Here is a 15,520-nt window from a genome sequence, read left to right on the forward strand (position 1 = left end):
TATATGTTTCCTTAAATCAGCGACTATTAGGTTCAACTAAAAAGCGAGAGGTCCTACTGTTGGAAGCCCATCAGGAACGATGTGTGGTTTCTTACACAAAAGCAAGCCAAATGCCACTCATCTGAAAAGTCGTGGCTTGAGTCGTACAGCACTTTCAAAGTGACATTCGATGGTAGGTTTCAGCCTGTCCCATTCACCTCACAAGTGAAATATGGGCAGTTTTGAAGTGGCCAAAAGAGTTTTTCCCGCAAAGTGTGGCTCACAGGGAAAATATGTGGCAAAATCTGTCAAAACAGCAGAGTTTCGTGAAAGGCAGGTTTCTGTAGTGTAGTGGTTATCACGTTCGCCTAACACGCGAAAGGTCCTCGGTTCGAAACCGAGCAGAAACAACCCAAAGTTTTTACAAAAATGCGAGTCAAATGTCATTCATGGGATAAGTTTGTGCTTGTGTCTTGAAGTGCTTTCAGAGATACACGCAGGTGTAGATTTTAGGCCTTCACATTCACCTCGCACGTGAAAAACAATCGGTTCGAAAGTGGGTGAAAAACATCGGCCATTAGGGAGTTTTTGCAAAGAGAGAAAATTCGCAGAACATCTATGGAACAACCAGGCTAAGACAATGTGAAGGATTCTGTAGTGTAGTGGTTATCACGTTCGCCTCACACGCGAAAGGTCCTCGGTTCGAAACCGAGCAGAAACAAAGCTTGCCTTTTAGCCTGAAACGAGTTGAGATCTGTTTAGGTAAAAGGTTACATAATTTCCTTCCAAGATAATTCAAAGAAAGTGTAAACCTCAACTTCAGCCTTGCTTGGCTCCCCTGCTTTAATATTTGTAGGTATTATCACATTCGCCAGAACAGTGCACACAATTCAAAGCAATCCAAATGCCACTCATTCGATAAGTCGTGGCTTCAGTCGTACTGCAGTTTCAAAGCTACATCCAATAGAAGGATTCATCCTGTCCAATTCACCTCACAAGTGATATATGGGCAGTTTTGACGTGGCCAAAAGGGGTTTTCCCTTAAAAGTGTGGCTTAGAGAGAATATATACGGCATGATGTGTCAAAACAGCCGTCTTTCATCGGTGGCAAGTTTCTGTGGTGTAGTGGTAATCACGTTCGCTTTACACGCGAAAGGTCCTCGGTTCGAAACCGAGCAGAAACATTAGCCTGGTTTTGAAGCAAAGCAAGTCGAATGCCGTTCATTTGAAACGTAGCTGTATTTCAAATATCAGTATTTATAGAGTAATGGTCAAGTTCCACCAGTAAAAAGCTGAGCTTGCATCTTTTCCTTTAGGGTTAATGACATTCAGTGATTTAACCATACATGTGAAAGTTTGAAATTGGGCAGTAGCAGGTTGCCCCTTTAGAATTTAAGTGACATTGAAATGTAAAACATGATAAAATCTGTATGAAATAAGATGACAAAGGTGGATATATGTTTCCTTAAATCAGCGACTATTAGGTTCAACTAAAAAGCGAGAGGTCCTACTGTTGGAAGCCCATCAGGAACGATGTGTGGTTTCTTACACAAAAGCAAGCCAAATGCCACTCATCTGAAAAGTCGTGGCTTGAGTCGTACAGCACTTTCAAAGTGACATTCGATGGTAGGTTTCAGCCTGTCCCATTCACCTCACAAGTGAAATATGGGCAGTTTTGAAGTGGCCAAAAGAGTTTTTCCCGCAAAGTGTGGCTCACAGAGAAAATATGTGGCAAAATCTGTCAAAACAGCAGAGTTTCGTGAAAGGCAGGTTTCTGTAGTGTAGTGGTTATCACGTTCGCCTATCACGCGAAAGGTCATCGGTTCGAAACCGAGCAGAAACAACCCAAAGTTTTTACAAAAATGCGAGTCAAATGTCATTCATGGGATAAGTTTGTGCTTGTGTCTTGAAGTGCTTTCAGAGATACACGCAGGTGTAGATTTTAGGCCTTCACATTCACCTCGCACGTGAAAAACGATCGGTTCGAAAGTGGGTGAAAAACATCGGCCATTAGGGAGTTTTTGCAAAGAGAGAAAATTCGCAGAACATCTATGGAACAACCAGGCTAAGACAATGTGAAGGTTTCTGTAGTGTAGTGGTTATCACGTTCGCCTCACACGCGAAAGGTCCTCGGTTCGAAACCGAGCAGAAACAAAGCTTGCCTTTTAGCCTGAAACGAGTTGAGATCTGTTTAGGTAAAAGGTTACATAATTTCCTTCCAAGATAATTCAAAGAAAGTGTAAACCTCAACTTCAGCCTTGCTTGGCTCCCCTGCTTTAATTTTTGTAGGTATTATCACATTCGCCAGAACAGTGCACACAATTCAAAGCAATTCAAATGCCACTCATTCGATAAGTCGTGGCTTGAGTCGTACTGCAGTTTCAAAGCTACATCCAATAGAAGGATTCATCCTGTTCAATTCACCTCACAAGTGATATATGGGCAGTTTTGACGTGGCCAAAAGGGGTTTTCCTTTAAAAGTGTGGCTTAGAGAGAATATATACGGCATGATGTGTCAAAACAGCCGTCTTACATCAGTGGCAAGTTTCTGTAGTGTAGTGGTAATCACGTTCGCTTTACACGCGAAAGGTCCTCGGTTCGAAACCGAGCAGAAACAATAGCCTGGTTTTGAAGCAAAGCAAGTCGAATGCCGTTCATTTGAAACGTAGCTGTATTTCAAATATCAGTATTTATAGAGTAATGGTCAAGTTCCACCAGTAAAAAGCTGAGCTTGCATCTTTTCCTTTAGGGTTAATGACATTCAGTGATTTAACCATACATGTGAAAGTTTGAAATTGGGCAGTAGCAGGTTGCCCCTTTAGAATTTAAGTGACATTGAAATGTAAAACATGATAAAATCTGTATGAAATAAGATGACAAAGGTGGATATATGTTTCCTTAAATCAGCGACTATTAGGTTCAACTAAAAAGCGAGAGGTCCTACTGTTGGAAGCCCATCAGGAACGATGTGTGGTTTCTTACACAAAAGCAAGCCAAATGCCACTCATCTGAAAAGTCGTGGCTTGAGTCGTACAGCACTTTCAAAGTGACATTCGATGGTAGGTTTCAGCCTGTCCCATTCACCTCACAAGTGAAATATGGGCAGTTTTGAAGTGGCCAAAAGAGTTTTTCCCGCAAAGTGTGGCTCACAGGGAAAATATGTGGCAAAATCTGTCAAAACAGCAGAGTTTCGTGAAAGGCAGGTTTCTGTAGTGTAGTGGTTATCACGTTCGCCTAACACGCGAAAGGTCCTCGGTTCGAAACCGAGCAGAAACAACCCAAAGTTTTTACAAAAATGCGAGTCAAATGTCATTCATGGGATAAGTTTGTGCTTGTGTCTTGAAGTGCTTTCAGAGATACACGCAGGTGTAGATTTTAGGCCTTCACATTCACCTCGCACGTGAAAAACAATCGGTTCGAAAGTGGGTGAAAAACATCGGCCATTAGGGAGTTTTTGCAAAGAGAGAAAATTCGCAGAACATCTATGGAACAACCAGGCTAAGACAATGTGAAGGATTCTGTAGTGTAGTGGTTATCACGTTCGCCTCACACGCGAAAGGTCCTCGGTTCGAAACCGAGCAGAAACAAAGCTTGCCTTTTAGCCTGAAACGAGTTGAGATCTGTTTAGGTAAAAGGTTACATAATTTCCTTCCAAGATAATTCAAAGAAAGTGTAAACCTCAACTTCAGCCTTGCTTGGCTCCCCTGCTTTAATATTTGTAGGTATTATCACATTCGCCAGAACAGTGCACACAATTCAAAGCAATCCAAATGCCACTCATTCGATAAGTCGTGGCTTCAGTCGTACTGCAGTTTCAAAGCTACATCCAATAGAAGGATTCATCCTGTCCAATTCACCTCACAAGTGATATATGGGCAGTTTTGACGTGGCCAAAAGGGGTTTTCCCTTAAAAGTGTGGCTTAGAGAGAATATATACGGCATGATGTGTCAAAACAGCCGTCTTTCATCGGTGGCAAGTTTCTGTGGTGTAGTGGTAATCACGTTCGCTTTACACGCGAAAGGTCCTCGGTTCGAAACCGAGCAGAAACATTAGCCTGGTTTTGAAGCAAAGCAAGTCGAATGCCGTTCATTTGAAACGTAGCTGTATTTCAAATATCAGTATTTATAGAGTAATGGTCAAGTTCCACCAGTAAAAAGCTGAGCTTGCATCTTTTCCTTTAGGGTTAATGACATTCAGTGATTTAACCATACATGTGAAAGTTTGAAATTGGGCAGTAGCAGGTTGCCCCTTTAGAATTTAAGTGACATTGAAATGTAAAACATGATAAAATCTGTATGAAATAAGATGACAAAGGTGGATATATGTTTCCTTAAATCAGCGACTATTAGGTTCAACTAAAAAGCGAGAGGTCCTACTGTTGGAAGCCCATCAGGAACGATGTGTGGTTTCTTACACAAAAGCAAGCCAAATGCCACTCATCTGAAAAGTCGTGGCTTGAGTCGTACAGCACTTTCAAAGTGACATTCGATGGTAGGTTTCAGCCTGTCCCATTCACCTCACAAGTGAAATATGGGCAGTTTTGAAGTGGCCAAAAGAGTTTTTCCCGCAAAGTGTGGCTCACAGAGAAAATATGTGGCAAAATCTGTCAAAACAGCAGAGTTTCGTGAAAGGCAGGTTTCTGTAGTGTAGTGGTTATCACGTTCGCCTATCACGCGAAAGGTCATCGGTTCGAAACCGAGCAGAAACAACCCAAAGTTTTTACAAAAATGCGAGTCAAATGTCATTCATGGGATAAGTTTGTGCTTGTGTCTTGAAGTGCTTTCAGAGATACACGCAGGTGTAGATTTTAGGCCTTCACATTCACCTCGCACGTGAAAAACGATCGGTTCGAAAGTGGGTGAAAAACATCGGCCATTAGGGAGTTTTTGCAAAGAGAGAAAATTCGCAGAACATCTATGGAACAACCAGGCTAAGACAATGTGAAGGTTTCTGTAGTGTAGTGGTTATCACGTTCGCCTCACACGCGAAAGGTCCTCGGTTCGAAACCGAGCAGAAACAAAGCTTGCCTTTTAGCCTGAAACGAGTTGAGATCTGTTTAGGTAAAAGGTTACATAATTTCCTTCCAAGATAATTCAAAGAAAGTGTAAACCTCAACTTCAGCCTTGCTTGGCTCCCCTGCTTTAATTTTTGTAGGTATTATCACATTCGCCAGAACAGTGCACACAATTCAAAGCAATTCAAATGCCACTCATTCGATAAGTCGTGGCTTGAGTCGTACTGCAGTTTCAAAGCTACATCCAATAGAAGGATTCATCCTGTTCAATTCACCTCACAAGTGATATATGGGCAGTTTTGACGTGGCCAAAAGGGGTTTTCCTTTAAAAGTGTGGCTTAGAGAGAATATATACGGCATGATGTGTCAAAACAGCCGTCTTACATCAGTGGCAAGTTTCTGTAGTGTAGTGGTAATCACGTTCGCTTTACACGCGAAAGGTCCTCGGTTCGAAACCGAGCAGAAACAATAGCCTGGTTTTGAAGCAAAGCAAGTCGAATGCCGTTCATTTGAAACGTAGCTGTATTTCAAATATCAGTATTTATAGAGTAATGGTCAAGTTCCACCAGTAAAAAGCTGAGCTTGCATCTTTTCCTTTAGGGTTAATGACATTCAGTGATTTAACCATACATGTGAAAGTTTGAAATTGGGCAGTAGCAGGTTGCCCCTTTAGAATTTAAGTGACATTGAAATGTAAAACATGATAAAATCTGTATGAAATAAGATGACAAAGGTGGATATATGTTTCCTTAAATCAGCGACTATTAGGTTCAACTAAAAAGCGAGAGGTCCTACTGTTGGAAGCCCATCAGGAACGATGTGTGGTTTCTTACACAAAAGCAAGCCAAATGCCACTCATCTGAAAAGTCGTGGCTTGAGTCGTACAGCACTTTCAAAGTGACATTCGATGGTAGGTTTCAGCCTGTCCCATTCACCTCACAAGTGAAATATGGGCAGTTTTGAAGTGGCCAAAAGAGTTTTTCCCGCAAAGTGTGGCTCACAGAGAAAATATGTGGCAAAATCTGTCAAAACAGCAGAGTTTCGTGAAAGGCAGGTTTCTGTAGTGTAGTGGTTATCACGTTCGCCTAACACGCGAAAGGTCCTCGGTTCGAAACCGAGCAGAAACAACCCAAAGTTTTTACAAAAATGCGAGTCAAATGTCATTCATGGGATAAGTTTGTGCTTGTGTCCTGAAGTGCTTTCAGAGATACACGCAGGTGTAGATTTTAGGCCTTCACATTCACCTCGCACGTGAAAAACGATCGGTCCGAAAGTGGGTGAAAAACATCGGCCATTAGGGAGTTTTTGCAAAGAGAGAAAATTCGCAGAACATCTATGGAACAACCAGGCTAAGACAATGTGAAGGTTTCTGTAGTGTAGTGGTTATCACGTTCGCCTCACACGCGAAAGGTCCTTGGTTCGAAACCGAGCAGAAACAAAGCTTGCCTTTTAGCCTGAAACGAGTTGAGATCTGTTTAGGTAAAAGGTTACATAATTTCCTTCCAAGATAATTCAAAGAAAGTGTAAACCTCAACTTCAGCCTTGCTTGGCTCCCCTGCTTTAATTTTTGTAGGTATTATCACATTCGCCAGAACAGTGCACACAATTCAAAGCAATTCAAATGCCACTCATTCGATAAGTCGTGGCTTGAGTCGTACTGCAGTTTCAAAGCTACATCCAATAGAAGGATTCATCCTGTTCAATTCACCTCACAAGTGATATATGGGCAGTTTTGACGTGGCCAAAAGGGGTTTTCCCTTAAAAGTGTGGCTTAGAGAGAATATATACGGCATGATGTGTCAAAACAGCCGTCTTTCATCGGTGGCAAGTTTCTGTGGTGTAGTGGTAATCACGTTCGCTTTACACGCGAAAGGTCCTCGGTTCGAAACCGAGCAGAAACAATAGCCTGGTTTTGAAGCAAAGCAAGTCGAATGCCGTTCATTTGAAACGTAGCTGTATTTCAAATATCAGTATTTATAGAGTAATGGTCAAGTTCCACCAGTAAAAGCTGAGCTTGCATCTTTTCCTGTTGTGTTAATGACATTCAGTGATTTAACCATACATGTGAAAGTTTGAAATTGGGCAGTAGCAGGTTGCCCCTTTAGATTTTAAGTGACATTGAAATGTAAAACATGATAAAATCTGTATGAAATAAGATGACAAAGGTGGATATATGTTTCCTTAAATCAGCGACTATTACGTTCAACTAAAAAGCGAGAGGTCCTACTGTTGGAAGCCCATCAGGAACGATGTGTGGTTTCTTACACAAAAGCAAGCCAAATGCCACTCATCTGAAAAGTCGTGGCTTGAGTCGTACAGCACTTTCAAAGTTACATTCGATGGTAGGTTTCAGCCTGTCCCATTCACCTCACAAGTGAAATATGGGCAGTTTTGAAGTGGCCAAAAGAGTTTTTCCCGCAAAGTGTGGCTCATAGAGAAAATATGTGGCAAAATCTGTCAAAACAGCCGAGTTTCGTGAAAGGCATGTTTCTGTAGTGTAGTGGTTATCACGTTCGCCTAACACGCGAAAGGTCATCGGTTCGAAACCGAGCAGAAACAACCCAAAGTTTTTACAAAAATGCGAGTCAAATGTCATTCATGGGATGTGTTTGTGCTTGTGTCTTGAAGCGCTTTCAGAGATACACGCAGGTGTAGATTTTAGGCCTTCACATTCACCTCGCACGTGAAAAACGATCGGTTCGAAAGTGGGTGAAAAACATCGGCCATTAGGGAGTTTTTGCAAAGAGAGAAAATGCGCAGAACATCTATGAAACAACCAGGCGAAGGCAATGTGAAGGTTTCTGTAGTGTAGTGGTTATCACGTTCGCCTCACACGCGAAAGGTCCTCGGTTCGAAACCGAGCAGAAACAAAGCTTGCCTTTTAGCCTGAAACGAGTTGAGATCTGTTTAGGTAAAAGTTTACATAATTTCCTTCCAAGATAATTCAAAGAAAGTGTAACCCTCAACTTCAGCCTTGCTTGGCTCCCCTGCTTTAATTTTTGTAGGTATTATCACATTCGCCAGAACAGTGCACACAATTCAAAGCAATCCAAATGCCACTCATTCGATAAGTCGTGGCTTGAGTCATACTGCAGTTTCAAAGCTACATCCAATAGAAGGATTCATCCTGTCCAATTCACCTCACAAGTGATATATGGGCAGTTTTGACGTGGCCAAAAGGGGTTTTCCCTTAAAAATGTGGCTTAGAGAGAATATATACGGCATGATGTGTCAAAACAGCCGTCTTTCATCGGTGGCAAGTTTCTGTGGTGTAGTGGTAATCACGTTCGCTTTACACGCGAAAGGTCCTCGGTTCGAAACCGAGCAGAAACAATAGCCTGGTTTTGAAGCAAAGCAAGTCGAATGCCGTTCATTTGAAACGTAGCTGTATTTCAAATATCAGTATTTATAGAGTAATGGTCAAGTTCCACCAGTAAAAAGCTGAGCTTGCATCTTTTCCTTTAGGGTTAATGACATTCAGTGATTTAACCATACATGTGAAAGTTTGAAATTGGGCAGTAGCAGGTTGCCCCTTTAGAATTTAAGTGACATTGAAATGTAAAACATGATAAAATCTGTATGAAATAAGATGACAAAGGTGGATATATGTTTCCTTAAATCAGCGACTATTAGGTTCAATCAAAAAGCGAGAGGTCCTACTGTTGGAAGCCCATCAGGAACGATGTGTGGTTTCTTACACAAAAGCAAGCCAAATGCCACTCATCTGAAAAGTCGTGGCTTGAGTCGTACAGCACTTTCAAAGTTACATTCGATGGTAGGTTTCAGCCTGTCCCATTCACCTCACAAGTGAAATATGGGCAGTTTTGAAGTGGCCAAAAGAGTTTTTCCCGCAAAGTGTGGCTCATAGAGAAAATATGTGGCAAAATCTGTCAAAACAGCCGAGTTTGGTGAAAGGCATGTTTCTGTAGTGTAGTGGTTATCACGTTCGCCTAACATGCGAAAGGTCCTCGGTTCGAAACCGAGCAGAAACAACCCAAAGTTTTTACAAAAATGCGAGTCAAATGTCATTCATGGGATGTGTTTGTGCTTGTGTCTTGAAGCGCTTTCAGAGATACACGCAGGTGTAGATTTTAGGCCTTCACATTCACCTCGCACGTGAAAAACGATTGGTTCGAAAGTGGGTGAAAAACATCGGCCATTAGGGAGTTTTTGCAAAGAGAGAAAATGCGCAGAACATCTATGAAACAACCAGGCGGAGGCAATGTGAAGGTTTCTGTAGTGTAGTGGTTATCACGTTCGCCTCACACGCGAAAGGTCCTCGGTTTGAAACCGAGCAGAAACAAAGCTTGCCTTTTAGCCTGAAACGAGTTGAGATCTGTTTAGGTAAAAGGTTACATAATTTCCTTCCAAGATAATTCAAAGAAAGTGTAACCCTCAACTTCAGCCTTGCTTGGCTCCCCTGCTTTAATTTTTGTAGGTATTATCACATTCGCCAGAACAGTGCACACAATTCAAAGCAATCCAAATGCCACTCATTCGATAAGTCGTGGCTTGAGTCGTACTGCAGTTTCAAAGCTACATCCAATAGAAGGATTCATCCTGTCCAATTCACCTCACAAGTGATATATGGGCAGTTTTGACGTGGCCAAAAGGGGTTTTCCCTTAAAAGTGTGGCTTAGAGAGAATATATACGGCATGATGTGTCAAAACAGCCGTCTTTCATCGGTGGCAAGTTTCTGTGGTGTAGTGGTAATCACATTTGCTTAACACGCGAAAGGTCCTCGGTTCGAAACCGAGCAGAAACAATAGCCTGGTTTTGAAGCAAAGCAAGTCGAATGCCGTTTATTTCAAACGTAGCTGTATTTCAAATATCAGTATTTATAGAGTAATGGTCAAGTTCCACCAGTAAAAGCTGAGCTTGCATCTTTTCCTGTAGGGTTAATGACATTCAGTGATTTTAACCATACATGTGAAAGTTTGAAATTGGGCAGTAGCAGGTTGCCCCTTTAGAATTTAAGTGACATTGAAATGCAAAACATGATAAAATCTGTATGAAATAAGATGACAAAGGTGGATAAATGTTTCCTTAAATCAGCGACTATTAGGTTCAATCAAAAAGCGAGAGGTCCTACTGTTGGAAGCCCATCAGGAACGATGTGTGGTTTCTTACACAAAAGCAAGCCAAATGCCACTCATCTGAAAAGTCGTGGCTTGAGTCGTACAGCACTTTCAAAGTTACATTCGATGGTAGGTTTCAGCCTGTCCCATTCACCTCACAAGTAAAATATGGGCAGTTTTGAAGTGGCCAAAAGAGTTTTTCCCGCAAAGTGTGGCTCATAGAGAAAATATGTGGCAAAATCTGTCAAAACAGCCGAGTTTCATGAAAGGCATGTTTCTGTAGTGTAGTGGTTATCACGTTCGCCTAACACGCGAAAGGTCCTCGGTTCGAAACCGAGCAGAAACAACCCAAAGTTTTTACAAAAATGCGAGTCAAATGTCATTCATGGGATGTGTTTGTGCTTGTGTCTTGAAGCGCTTTCAGAGATACACGCAGGTGTAGATTTTAGGCCTTCACATTCACCTCGCACGTGAAAAACGATCGGTTCGAAAGTGGGTGAAAAACATCGGCCATTAGGGAGTTTTTGCAAAGAGAGAAAATGCGCAGAACATCTATGAAACAACCAGGCGAAGGCAATGTGAAGGTTTCTGTAGTGTAGTGGTTATCACGTTCGCCTCACACGCGAAAGGTCCTCGGTTCGAAACCGAGCAGAAACAAAGCTTGCCTTTTAGCCTGAAACGAGTTGAGATCTGTTTAGGTAAAAGTTTACATAATTTCCTTCCAAGATAATTCAAAGAAAGTGTAACCCTCAACTTCAGCCTTGCTTGGCTCCCCTGCTTTAATTTTTGTAGATATTATCACATTCGCCAGAACAGTGCACACAATTCAAAGCAATCCAAATGCCACTCATTCGATAAGTCGTGGCTTGAGTCATACTGCAGTTTCAAAGCTACATCCAATAGAAGGATTCATCCTGTCCAATTCACCTCACAAGTGATATATGGGCAGTTTTGACGTGGCCAAAAGGGGTTTTCCCTTAAAAATGTGGCTTAGAGAGAATATATACGGCATGATGTGTCAAAACAGCCGTCTTTCATCGGTGGCAAGTTTCTGTGGTGTAGTGGTAATCACGTTCGCTTTACACGCGAAAGGTCCTCGGTTCGAAACCGAGCAGAAACAATAGCCTGGTTTTGAAGCAAAGCAAGTCGAATGCCGTTCATTTGAAACGTAGCTGTATTTCAAATATCAGTATTTATAGAGTAATGGTCAAGTTCCACCAGTAAAAAGCTGAGCTTGCATCTTTTCCTTTAGGGTTAATGACATTCAGTGATTTAACCATACATGTGAAAGTTTGAAATTGGGCAGTAGCAGGTTGCCCCTTTAGAATTTAAGTGACATTGAAATGTAAAACATGATAAAATCTGTATGAAATAAGATGACAAAGGTGGATATATGTTTCCTTAAATCAGCGACTATTAGGTTCAATCAAAAAGCGAGAGGTCCTACTGTTGGAAGCCCATCAGGAACGATGTGTGGTTTCTTACACAAAAGCAAGCCAAATGCCACTCATCTGAAAAGTCGTGGCTTGAGTCGTACAGCACTTTCAAAGTTACATTCGATGGTAGGTTTCAGCCTGTCCCATTCACCTCACAAGTGAAATATGGGCAGTTTTGAAGTGGCCAAAAGAGTTTTTCCCGCAAAGTGTGGCTCATAGAGAAAATATGTGGCAAAATCTGTCAAAACAGCCGAGTTTGGTGAAAGGCATGTTTCTGTAGTGTAGTGGTTATCACGTTCGCCTAACATGCGAAAGGTCCTCGGTTCGAAACCGAGCAGAAACAACCCAAAGTTTTTACAAAAATGCGAGTCAAATGTCATTCATGGGATGTGTTTGTGCTTGTGTCTTGAAGCGCTTTCAGAGATACACGCAGGTGTAGATTTTAGGCCTTCACATTCACCTCGCACGTGAAAAACGATTGGTTCGAAAGTGGGTGAAAAACATCGGCCATTAGGGAGTTTTTGCAAAGAGAGAAAATGCGCAGAACATCTATGAAACAACCAGGCGGAGGCAATGTGAAGGTTTCTGTAGTGTAGTGGTTATCACGTTCGCCTCACACGCGAAAGGTCCTCGGTTTGAAACCGAGCAGAAACAAAGCTTGCCTTTTAGCCTGAAACGAGTTGAGATCTGTTTAGGTAAAAGGTTACATAATTTCCTTCCAAGATAATTCAAAGAAAGTGTAACCCTCAACTTCAGCCTTGCTTGGCTCCCCTGCTTTAATTTTTGTAGGTATTATCACATTCGCCAGAACAGTGCACACAATTCAAAGCAATCCAAATGCCACTCATTCGATAAGTCGTGGCTTGAGTCGTACTGCAGTTTCAAAGCTACATCCAATAGAAGGATTCATCCTGTCCAATTCACCTCACAAGTGATATATGGGCAGTTTTGACGTGGCCAAAAGGGGTTTTCCCTTAAAAGTGTGGCTTAGAGAGAATATATACGGCATGATGTGTCAAAACAGCCGTCTTTCATCGGTGGCAAGTTTCTGTGGTGTAGTGGTAATCACATTTGCTTTACACGCGAAAGGTCCTCGGTTCGAAACCGAGCAGAAACAATAGCCTGGTTTTGAAGCAAAGCAAGTCGAATGCCGTTTATTTCAAACGTAGCTGTATTTCAAATATCAGTATTTATAGAGTAATGGTCAAGTTCCACCAGTAAAAGCTGAGCTTGCATCTTTTCCTGTAGGGTTAATGACATTCAGTGATTTTAACCATACATGTGAAAGTTTGAAATTGGGCAGTAGCAGGTTGCCCCTTTAGAATTTAAGTGACATTGAAATGCAAAACATGATAAAATCTGTATGAAATAAGATGACAAAGGTGGATATATGTTTCCTTAAATCAGCGACTATTAGGTTCAATCAAAAAGCGAGAGGTCCTACTGTTGGAAGCCCATCAGGAACGATGTGTGGTTTCTTACACAAAAGCAAGCCAAATGCCACTCATCTGAAAAGTCGTGGCTTGAGTCGTACAGCACTTTCAAAGTTACATTCGATGGTAGGTTTCAGCCTGTCCCATTCACCTCACAAGTGAAATATGGGCAGTTTTGAAGTGGCCAAAAGAGTTTTTCCCGCAAAGTGTGGCTCATAGAGAAAATATGTGGCAAAATCTGTCAAAACAGCCGAGTTTGGTGAAAGGCATGTTTCTGTAGTGTAGTGGTTATCACGTTCGCCTAACACGCGAAAGGTCCTCGGTTCGAAACCGAGCAGAAACAACCCAAAGTTTTTACAAAAATGCGAGTCAAATGTCATTCATGGGATGTGTTTGTGCTTGTGTCTTGAAGCGCTTTCAGAGATACACGCAAGTGTAGATTTTAGGCCTTCACATTCACCTCGCACGTGAAAAACGATTGGTTCGAAAGTGGGTGAAAAACATTGGCCATTAGGGAGTTTTTGCAAAGAGAGAAAATGCGCAGAACATCTATGAAACAACCAGGCGGGGGCAATGTGAAGGTTTCTGTAGTGTAGTGGTTATCACGTTCGCCTCACACGCGAAAGGTCCTCGGTTTGAAACCGAGCAGAAACAAAGCTTGCCTTTTAGCCTGAAACGAGTTGAGATCTGTTTAGGTAAAAGGTTACATAATTTCCTTCCAAGATAATTCAAAGAAAGTGTAACCCTCAACTTCAGCCTTGCTTGGCTCCCCTGCTTTAATTTTTGTAGGTATTATCACATTCGCCAGAACAGTGCACACAATTCAAAGCAATCCAAATGCCACTCATTCGATAAGTCGTGGCTTGAGTCGTACTGCAATTTCAAAGCTACATCCAATAGAAGGATTCATCCTGTCCAATTCACCTCACAAGTGATATATGGGCAGTTTTGACGTGGCCAAAAGGGGTTTTCCCTTAAAAGTGTGGCTTAGAGAGAATATATACGGCATGATGTGTCAAAACAGCCGTCTTTCATCGGTGGCAAGTTTCTGTGGTGTAGTGGTAATCACATTTGCTTTACACGCGAAAGGTCCTCGGTTCGAAACCGAGCAGAAACAATAGCCTGGTTTTGAAGCAAAGCAAGTCGAATGCCGTTCATTTGAAACGTAGCTGTATTTCAAATATCAGTATTTATAGAGTAATGGTCAAGTTCCACCAGTAAAAGCTGAGCTTGCATCTTTTCCTGTAGGGTTAAAGACATTCAGTGATTTTAACCATACATGTGAAAGTTTGAAATTGGGCAGTAGCAGGTTGCCCCTTTAGAATTTAAGTGACATTGAAATGCAAAACATGATAAAATCTGTATGAAATAAGATGACAAAGGTGGATATATGTTTCCTTAAATCAGCGACTATTAGGTTCAATCAAAAAGCGAGAGGTCCTACTGTTGGAAGCCCATCAGGAACGATGTGTGGTTTCTTACACAAAAGCAAGCCAAATGCCACTCATCTGAAAAGTCGTGGCTTGAGTCGTACAGCACTTTCAAAGTTTACATTCGATGGTAGGTTTCAGCCTGTCCCATTCACCTCACAAGTGAAATATGGGCAGTTTGAAGTGGCCAAAAGAGTTTTTCCCGCAAAGTGTGGCTCATAGAGAAAATATGTGGCAAAATCTGTCAAAACAGCAGAGTTTCGTGAAAGGCAGGTTTCTGTAGTGTAGTGGTTATCACGTTCGCCTAACACGCGAAGGTCCTCGGTTTGAAAACCGAGCAGAAACAACCCAATGTTTTTACTAAAATGCGAGTCAAATGTCATTCATGGGATGTGGTTTGTGCTTGTGTCTTGAAGTGCTTTCAGAGATACACGCAGGTGTAGGTTTTAGGCCTTCACATTCACCTCGCACGTGAAAAACGATCGGTTCGAAAGTGGGTGGAAAAACATCGGCCATTAGGGGAGTTTTTGCAAAGAGAGAAAATGCGCAGAACATCTATGGAACAACCAGGCTAAGACAATGTGAAGGTTTCTGTAGTGTAGTGGTTATCACGTTCGCCTCACACGCGAAAGGTCCTCGGTTCGAAATCCGAGCAGAAACAAAGCTGCCTTTTAGCCTGAACGAGTTGAGATCTGTTTAGGTAAAAGGTAACATAATTTCCTTCCAAGATAATTCAAAGAAAGTGTAACCCTCAACTTCAGCCTTGCTTGGCTCCCCTGCTTTAATTTTTTGTAGGTATTATCACATTCGCCAGAACAGTGCACACAATTCAAAGCAATTCAAATGCCACTCATTCGATAAGTCGTGGCTTGAGTCGTACTTCAGTTTCAAAGCTACATCCAATAGAAGGATTCATCCTGTTCAATTCACCTCACAAGTGATATATATGGGCAGTTTTGAAGTGGCCAAAAGGGGTTTTCTTAAAAGTGTGGCTTAGAGAGAATATATACGGCATGATGTGTCAAACTGCCGTCTTAAATCGGTGGCAAGTTTCTGTAGTGTAGTGGTATCACGTTCGCTTTACACGCGAAAGGTCCTCGGTTCGAAACCGAGCAGAAACAATAGCCTGGTTTTGAAGCAAAGCAAGT

The 15,520-nt window shown here is 41.9% G+C and overlaps 33 non-coding genes across 33 annotated transcripts; all 33 read left to right on the forward strand.

Moving 5' to 3' along the window:
- The first annotated feature begins 316 nt into the window (after positions 1-316).
- trnav-aac (transfer RNA valine (anticodon AAC)) lies at positions 317-389 on the forward strand. The gene has a single exon. It is a non-coding gene; the product is annotated as a tRNA-Val (tRNA).
- A 238-nt stretch (positions 390-627) lies between these two features.
- trnav-cac (transfer RNA valine (anticodon CAC)) lies at positions 628-700 on the forward strand. Its single transcript has one exon. It is a non-coding gene; the product is annotated as a tRNA-Val (tRNA).
- Positions 701-1,090: 390 nt separating this feature from the next.
- trnav-uac (transfer RNA valine (anticodon UAC)) lies at positions 1,091-1,163 on the forward strand. Its single transcript has one exon. It is a non-coding gene; the product is annotated as a tRNA-Val (tRNA).
- A 586-nt stretch (positions 1,164-1,749) lies between these two features.
- Positions 1,750-1,822, forward strand: trnad-auc (transfer RNA aspartic acid (anticodon AUC)). Its single transcript has one exon. It is a non-coding gene; the product is annotated as a tRNA-Asp (tRNA).
- Positions 1,823-2,060: 238 nt separating this feature from the next.
- On the forward strand, positions 2,061-2,133 carry trnav-cac (transfer RNA valine (anticodon CAC)). Its single transcript has one exon. It is a non-coding gene; the product is annotated as a tRNA-Val (tRNA).
- A 390-nt stretch (positions 2,134-2,523) lies between these two features.
- trnav-uac (transfer RNA valine (anticodon UAC)) lies at positions 2,524-2,596 on the forward strand. Its single transcript has one exon. It is a non-coding gene; the product is annotated as a tRNA-Val (tRNA).
- A 586-nt stretch (positions 2,597-3,182) lies between these two features.
- Positions 3,183-3,255, forward strand: trnav-aac (transfer RNA valine (anticodon AAC)). Its single transcript has one exon. It is a non-coding gene; the product is annotated as a tRNA-Val (tRNA).
- A 238-nt stretch (positions 3,256-3,493) lies between these two features.
- On the forward strand, positions 3,494-3,566 carry trnav-cac (transfer RNA valine (anticodon CAC)). The gene has a single exon. It is a non-coding gene; the product is annotated as a tRNA-Val (tRNA).
- Positions 3,567-3,956: 390 nt separating this feature from the next.
- On the forward strand, positions 3,957-4,029 carry trnav-uac (transfer RNA valine (anticodon UAC)). Its single transcript has one exon. It is a non-coding gene; the product is annotated as a tRNA-Val (tRNA).
- Positions 4,030-4,615: 586 nt separating this feature from the next.
- Positions 4,616-4,688, forward strand: trnad-auc (transfer RNA aspartic acid (anticodon AUC)). Its single transcript has one exon. It is a non-coding gene; the product is annotated as a tRNA-Asp (tRNA).
- A 238-nt stretch (positions 4,689-4,926) lies between these two features.
- On the forward strand, positions 4,927-4,999 carry trnav-cac (transfer RNA valine (anticodon CAC)). The gene has a single exon. It is a non-coding gene; the product is annotated as a tRNA-Val (tRNA).
- A 390-nt stretch (positions 5,000-5,389) lies between these two features.
- Positions 5,390-5,462, forward strand: trnav-uac (transfer RNA valine (anticodon UAC)). Its single transcript has one exon. It is a non-coding gene; the product is annotated as a tRNA-Val (tRNA).
- A 586-nt stretch (positions 5,463-6,048) lies between these two features.
- Positions 6,049-6,121, forward strand: trnav-aac (transfer RNA valine (anticodon AAC)). The gene has a single exon. It is a non-coding gene; the product is annotated as a tRNA-Val (tRNA).
- A 238-nt stretch (positions 6,122-6,359) lies between these two features.
- On the forward strand, positions 6,360-6,432 carry trnav-cac (transfer RNA valine (anticodon CAC)). Its single transcript has one exon. It is a non-coding gene; the product is annotated as a tRNA-Val (tRNA).
- Positions 6,433-6,822: 390 nt separating this feature from the next.
- On the forward strand, positions 6,823-6,895 carry trnav-uac (transfer RNA valine (anticodon UAC)). Its single transcript has one exon. It is a non-coding gene; the product is annotated as a tRNA-Val (tRNA).
- Positions 6,896-7,480: 585 nt separating this feature from the next.
- Positions 7,481-7,553, forward strand: trnav-aac (transfer RNA valine (anticodon AAC)). Its single transcript has one exon. It is a non-coding gene; the product is annotated as a tRNA-Val (tRNA).
- A 238-nt stretch (positions 7,554-7,791) lies between these two features.
- Positions 7,792-7,864, forward strand: trnav-cac (transfer RNA valine (anticodon CAC)). Its single transcript has one exon. It is a non-coding gene; the product is annotated as a tRNA-Val (tRNA).
- A 390-nt stretch (positions 7,865-8,254) lies between these two features.
- Positions 8,255-8,327, forward strand: trnav-uac (transfer RNA valine (anticodon UAC)). The gene has a single exon. It is a non-coding gene; the product is annotated as a tRNA-Val (tRNA).
- Positions 8,328-8,913: 586 nt separating this feature from the next.
- On the forward strand, positions 8,914-8,986 carry trnav-aac (transfer RNA valine (anticodon AAC)). The gene has a single exon. It is a non-coding gene; the product is annotated as a tRNA-Val (tRNA).
- Positions 8,987-9,224: 238 nt separating this feature from the next.
- On the forward strand, positions 9,225-9,297 carry trnav-cac (transfer RNA valine (anticodon CAC)). The gene has a single exon. It is a non-coding gene; the product is annotated as a tRNA-Val (tRNA).
- A 390-nt stretch (positions 9,298-9,687) lies between these two features.
- trnav-aac (transfer RNA valine (anticodon AAC)) lies at positions 9,688-9,760 on the forward strand. Its single transcript has one exon. It is a non-coding gene; the product is annotated as a tRNA-Val (tRNA).
- A 586-nt stretch (positions 9,761-10,346) lies between these two features.
- On the forward strand, positions 10,347-10,419 carry trnav-aac (transfer RNA valine (anticodon AAC)). The gene has a single exon. It is a non-coding gene; the product is annotated as a tRNA-Val (tRNA).
- Positions 10,420-10,657: 238 nt separating this feature from the next.
- trnav-cac (transfer RNA valine (anticodon CAC)) lies at positions 10,658-10,730 on the forward strand. Its single transcript has one exon. It is a non-coding gene; the product is annotated as a tRNA-Val (tRNA).
- Positions 10,731-11,120: 390 nt separating this feature from the next.
- trnav-uac (transfer RNA valine (anticodon UAC)) lies at positions 11,121-11,193 on the forward strand. Its single transcript has one exon. It is a non-coding gene; the product is annotated as a tRNA-Val (tRNA).
- A 586-nt stretch (positions 11,194-11,779) lies between these two features.
- trnav-aac (transfer RNA valine (anticodon AAC)) lies at positions 11,780-11,852 on the forward strand. The gene has a single exon. It is a non-coding gene; the product is annotated as a tRNA-Val (tRNA).
- Positions 11,853-12,090: 238 nt separating this feature from the next.
- On the forward strand, positions 12,091-12,163 carry trnav-cac (transfer RNA valine (anticodon CAC)). The gene has a single exon. It is a non-coding gene; the product is annotated as a tRNA-Val (tRNA).
- A 390-nt stretch (positions 12,164-12,553) lies between these two features.
- Positions 12,554-12,626, forward strand: trnav-uac (transfer RNA valine (anticodon UAC)). Its single transcript has one exon. It is a non-coding gene; the product is annotated as a tRNA-Val (tRNA).
- Positions 12,627-13,212: 586 nt separating this feature from the next.
- On the forward strand, positions 13,213-13,285 carry trnav-aac (transfer RNA valine (anticodon AAC)). The gene has a single exon. It is a non-coding gene; the product is annotated as a tRNA-Val (tRNA).
- Positions 13,286-13,523: 238 nt separating this feature from the next.
- Positions 13,524-13,596, forward strand: trnav-cac (transfer RNA valine (anticodon CAC)). Its single transcript has one exon. It is a non-coding gene; the product is annotated as a tRNA-Val (tRNA).
- Positions 13,597-13,986: 390 nt separating this feature from the next.
- On the forward strand, positions 13,987-14,059 carry trnav-uac (transfer RNA valine (anticodon UAC)). Its single transcript has one exon. It is a non-coding gene; the product is annotated as a tRNA-Val (tRNA).
- A 586-nt stretch (positions 14,060-14,645) lies between these two features.
- On the forward strand, positions 14,646-14,718 carry trnav-aac (transfer RNA valine (anticodon AAC)). Its single transcript has one exon. It is a non-coding gene; the product is annotated as a tRNA-Val (tRNA).
- A 241-nt stretch (positions 14,719-14,959) lies between these two features.
- On the forward strand, positions 14,960-15,033 carry trnav-cac (transfer RNA valine (anticodon CAC)). Its single transcript has one exon. It is a non-coding gene; the product is annotated as a tRNA-Val (tRNA).
- A 388-nt stretch (positions 15,034-15,421) lies between these two features.
- trnav-uac (transfer RNA valine (anticodon UAC)) lies at positions 15,422-15,493 on the forward strand. Its single transcript has one exon. It is a non-coding gene; the product is annotated as a tRNA-Val (tRNA).
- The last annotated feature ends 27 nt before the right edge of the window (positions 15,494-15,520 follow it).

The sequence above is a fragment of the Paramisgurnus dabryanus genome, chromosome 14 (assembly GCF_030506205.2).
Source record: "Paramisgurnus dabryanus chromosome 14, PD_genome_1.1, whole genome shotgun sequence".
Taxonomy (NCBI): Eukaryota; Metazoa; Chordata; class Actinopteri; order Cypriniformes; family Cobitidae; genus Paramisgurnus; species Paramisgurnus dabryanus.